A 5,789-nucleotide genomic window follows, 5' to 3' on the forward strand; every position below is an offset into this window, starting at 1 on the left:
ACATTTTAATTGTCAAAATGATTTCTGAAAGTATTCATAGTGAGCCCAATTGATAAATGTGGTAGCTAAGGCTCCAGAAAGATAATTACCTCTCCAGAGTATCATAGAGCTGTACAGTTGCATTTTAATCGTTCCTATTTGACTTCAACACTTTATCTTCTATTACATACATGGGCAAAAATAAACATGTGAAGTAATGAAAGAAGGTTTATTTGGGGGTGGGGGTGTCTTTGTGTAGCCCTGACTATCCTGGTACGCATGCTGTAGACCATACTGGCCTCAAACTCGTAGACATTTGCCTGCCTCCCAAGTGCTTGGATTAAAGGTATGTGTCACCACACCTGGCAAGGAAAAGAAGATTTTTAATAGGTAGTATTTTAGCAGGAAGTCAAGATAATGATCGATCTGATCTGACTGTTGGCTGTCAAATGGCCTAAATAATTTAGGGAGTGATTGAGAGAGTAGTTACAGGTGTATTAGTGTTCTCTAATTTAAGTGTGCCCAGGAATTTTATGCAGAAGTTGTTAAGTTAGTATTCTGATTCAGTAAATCGGTTTGAAAACTTAGGCATTCCATGAATGTTAAGCATTCAAGTAATTCTCTATGTCACTGGCTTAGTACTATTAAATACATATATGAATGTGTATAGATAAATATTAAAAATACAGATAAAGTTATGCCAGGCAAATGTGGTCCCCTTTCACCAGCATTTTTCCCTCCTCTGACAATTGTTTTGTTTGAAATAAAAAGAAGATATAAAACGTATAGTGTTTTCAGTTCAGTGATGTTGCCTAAAGCCCAGGGATGGTGTTTAACTCTCTACAATATACAGAATAAGCAGCCTCAACACTAAATCACTATCATTAAATATCAGCTGCAGCCTCAAAGTCTGCACAGAAATCACATCCTTTGCAGTGACTCAGCGCTATATTCTTCTTAGTACAATGTTTGAAAGGACTGCAAAATGAACACATGTTTTTCCCACATGAATGGAGAAAGCCTTCTAGTGGTGGAGGGGGAGACATGACTTTTAAACTCTAATGTCTACGTAATTGAATAAAACTCGAAATGCTTTTACTTTCATTATCAATTATTTTTGCTCTTTCTTTTTCATTATTAGATATTTCTTTATTTATACTTCAAATTTTATCCCCTCTCCTCATTCCCTCTCCAACCAACCCCCCATCCCACCTCCCCCTGCTCTCTAAACCCAACTACTTGCAACTCCCCTATCCTGGCATTCCCCTGTACTGGCTTTAAGAAGTTTCCCACAATTCTTCTAATAAAAAAATAAAACTTTTCTGTATGCTTAGGTGAGATCTTCCTTTGATTACTTCTGTTCCTTTTACATTACTACAAATCCAAAATATGGAATTGAAAAGATAGATAGATTGTTAACATTTTTTTTCCAGAGAACCCAAGTTTAATTCTCAGTATCCACATTTTGGATAGCAACAGTTTGAAATCTGGTCCTAAGGGGATCTGATGGTTTCTTCTGGCCTCTGCAAGCATGCCACAGACATACATGAAGGCAAAATATTCATTCATAAAAACAAAACATAAACATGTAAATTTAAAACAGGATGTAAACATTTTCAAAAGTTCTTTTCACTGAAAACTTGATTAAAATTTGTAACTTCCACATCTGCTTACTTCCTATCCCAGAGGAAAATTTCACTCACTCCATTAGATTTTTTTGTATTTGCTCCAATATATTATGTCTACTAGCACTTTGATTATTTTCTACCTATCATACTTCCTTCTTGCTAACACATCCTTCATTGCATAAATGTGATCCTAAATGTTCCACATTCATTTCCACTATTGCATTTCACACTGTTATTAGCTCTTCTGTCCAAGGCTATGCTTATATACATGGCCAGTTCTGATTACTCTCACTTAATTTGACATCTCCTGGAATAGTCTCAGGAGAGTTTATTCCATTCCCTGAATAACCCAGCAGGCAGGTGTAACTCTGTCCTTCCCCCATTCTTGATCAAAAGTGATGGCTAAAGGCTCACTGGGCATCTCTCTATACCCAGGACAGATACATGTCCTTGTTTTACAGAGACACTAAATAAGAGCTTGAGTTTTCTGGAGAAACTCTTATGTTAGAGGAAAAAAAATCTCTGTGTAACCTGCCAGACATATATTTGCTAGTTTTGTAACAAAATGATTGATCTTATGTCTGTCCTCTACACGTTTTCAGAACCTCCTCAATATGACTTTACACCTCACTGCACAATTGTTAAACATTCCACCTTCAAAAGGATTACCTAAAACTGTGCTGTATCTATCTTCCACTCACAAAAAAATAACATAGCAAACCAATGTTTATATATGTGTACTCTGGGAAGATTACAAGCTGGTCAATCTGTCATTTCATCCATGACCTACTCATGTGCCCCTCCTCAGTTTCAGTCAAAGGAGCACCTATGGAAAGAAGCAAAATAAACAAGAACCATAATTCTATTCTGGCACTATGGGTATCCACCAGGCATGTTCTCAAAACTGGTGCTTTGGGGTCACCTAGCTGACAGATTCCACCTCTTGTGCTGATGAATAGATTTATTTTGTTTTAAATTTTTAGTTGAAAATAGGCTACATGAAATCCCTGAAACCTTTTATATTTCAGTCTTGCAGCCTGCATAATAATAGACTGACCCTTTTAGGAGAAGTAATACCCTGCACTTTTTTCTTTGTATTTTTTATTAAATTTTATTTTTAAAAACACACATAGTTTCCAAATGATACTTGAAAATATAAAATATGAAGCTAATCACAAATTTCCTTGCTGTTATCTTTAAAAACACCATATTGTGAAGAATATAAAAGGATTTTGAAACCTTTTCATTTTGAATTCCCTTCAAAACTATTTTTCCTCAAATTTATCTTGTCATCATTTCTTTAGGCATCTTAAAATTACATAACAATGCTGAGGTGATTGGTAAAGCACTTTCAGAATGCCAGTGGTAAATGTGAAATATTTTCTCAGACCCAAAATAGAATAACAAGCCTAGCTCCCTCCTGTTGAGAAGCTTACTAATACAAGAATCTTGCAAACTCTCACAGATTCTGAGATTCCCACTGGGCCAGAACCAGAACTGCTGCCTTTTTACTTGTGGCATCTCACATAATTAAGAAAATTACAGTTACACACTCTCCGCCAAGACAAGGAGCAGAAACTCCACTTGGAAAATTTCCAAACATAAATGGGCAGTGTATCTTTTCTAGTTCTCTTTCCTTCTTTCCTCTTTTTCTCCATCCTCTTTTCTTCTTCTTCTTCTTCTTCTTCTTCTTCTTCTTCTTCTTCTTCTTCTTCTTCTTCTTCTTCTTCTTCTTCTTCTTCTTCTTCTTCTTCTTCTCCCCCTCCCCCTCCTCCTCCTCCTCCTCCTCCTTCTTCTCCTTCTCCTTCTTCTCTTTCCTCCCCTCCCTCTCTCCTTCTTTACTTCATTTCTTTTTCATTTCTTCCTTCCATTTTTCATCTTCCTTTTTTTCTGGTTAAGAATTATTTTCACTGGATGGTGGTGGCACAGGCTTTTAATTCCAGCACTTGGGAGGCAGAGGCAGGCGGATCTCTGAGTTCAAGGCCAGCCTGGTCTACAAAGTGAGTTCCAGGACAGCCAGGGCTATTCAGAGAAACCCTGTTTCAAAAAACCAAAAAAGAAAAAAAAATACTTAGAGGAAATGTACAGACATTATTTGTTTTAGTATTTGTGAAGACAATAACGATTTTAGTTTAACTTAATTTATGCCTAATACTTTTCAGTTCTTTTATTTTTAGAGGTACAGGGATAAATATATTAACATATGTTCACTAAGGTAAACTTGAAAATGCAGATGGAAAATTTCTATTATCTGAATATATAAAATATTTCATGTGCTTAAAAGTATGTGCTGATTATGTACAAGATTTAAGACTCATCTGTCAATACACACACACACACACACATACACACACATACACACACACACACATACACATGTAGACGCACAGGCACACACATCAAAACAGAACCAGATAAGGTAGCATGTTTCATTTAATGATAACAGCTTTTACCTTCAAAATAAGACAAACAAGACATCAGCATTAAAATACTGAAGCATCACACCATGTGTAATCCTTTGTTTCTTTCATGTTCACTTATTTCTCCTTTTTTGTAATAGTACAGTTTATACTGAGTTTCAGTTAATTAGATCCAATTAATTATATTGATGACAGATATTTCTAATATCTATGCTTAAAATCAATCAATGTTTTCAAGTGCTGGTCTTAGTTACCAATAGTCAATCCCTCAAATTTCAACAATATCAGACAGATATTTAATTCTTTCTGACCCTAACAGAACATATTTCTCATGTGACATGTTCTTGTCAGTTGTTATCTATTCCTTTCCTACCAGAGAACTCTTTACTGTGTTTGGTGTATATGAATGAAAAGCATCCTTTCTTTTGAAGAATGACCACAGTTAACATGTTTAGAGTTGTGGAAATCATGCACTCTCTATCAAACTGTTTGTTGGTGGTAATTAGAAGTTCATACTCCATCCTGTCAAAAAACCTCAGCTTAACATCCTCTATCAGTCTTTCAAACATATCTTAATAAGCAAACATGCTTAATAAATGTAGGATGAATTATCATTTTTATTCAATAATTTATATGTTGATTTATAAGATGACAAAGGTTGGTACACTAAATTGATAATCCAGAATATGCTTCTGGGCTTCAAACTAAAGAACATTTGAGAACAGCAAATACAGGGAATCTTTGCTCTGAGGATGCTTTTATCTGCCTAAGAACCAGACCTGCCCAAAGACTGCACACAGTCTTTCCACTTCCTTCTTGTTATAATGATGCCATCAACCATAGAAGGATAAACATATCACAGGGTATTGAAAGTCAAATTTCACTATTTTATCGTGTTGAATTTAAGTCTCATGCTGGTGTCTGTTCTGTCCTATTGATCTTCCCGAAGAATCATTTATTGTCTACTTAAACTTGTCTGTGTTCTGACTTCCCTTTCTTCTGGAGAGGTTATTTAAGCAACTATCTTACTGCTTATAAAGCTTGTTATTTCACATAGCGCATATGACCTTATGTAGTTATTACATAGAATATAGAGTTTATATTCACTTTCCTGTTAATAGTTCCACCATCATCTTGTTTTATGCACGTGAATGAAAGAAAACTCCTTTTGCCACACAGAAGAAAATCTTTTACAAAGACAAGAATATTTGGTTAAATAACAAATTATATGAAACTAAAAATATCACACAGAACTAAGGTACTTATATATATATTTCTATTAACTGAGTGACTGTGTGTGTATGTGTATGCATGTGTATGTGTTGTGTGTGTACTATCGACATTGTTTTTCAGTTACATGGCAATATGCTAATAAAAATCTGAAAAGTCTTTGAATCATTCTTTCTCTACCAGATAAATATATTATACACATGAAATTATTGCTCCTTGGAGCAGAAAAAAGCCTTACATAACACTTTGCTTTTTATAATTGAAGTTGCAGCTGCTACATGGATGTGGAAATCAATGCCCAGGGGAGTACAACCAGCATTGAATCTATTAATTTACTGAAGTCTAGAAAAGTCAAATAGAACATTGACACAATGAAGAGACTGAAATAATGGCAGTGTGCAGGATAAAATGAGCATTAAAGTTATGTTAGTAACAGTATGCAATATTTAGATTAATAACTGTGGCCAATAGAATAATAATAGTTCCGACTAGGAGCTTCTTAGTCAGTGTCTGTCATTTCTGTGAAATGAAA

The sequence above is a fragment of the Mastomys coucha genome, unplaced genomic scaffold (genome assembly GCF_008632895.1).
Source record: "Mastomys coucha isolate ucsf_1 unplaced genomic scaffold, UCSF_Mcou_1 pScaffold22, whole genome shotgun sequence".
In the NCBI taxonomy this organism is placed as follows: domain Eukaryota; kingdom Metazoa; phylum Chordata; class Mammalia; order Rodentia; family Muridae; genus Mastomys; species Mastomys coucha.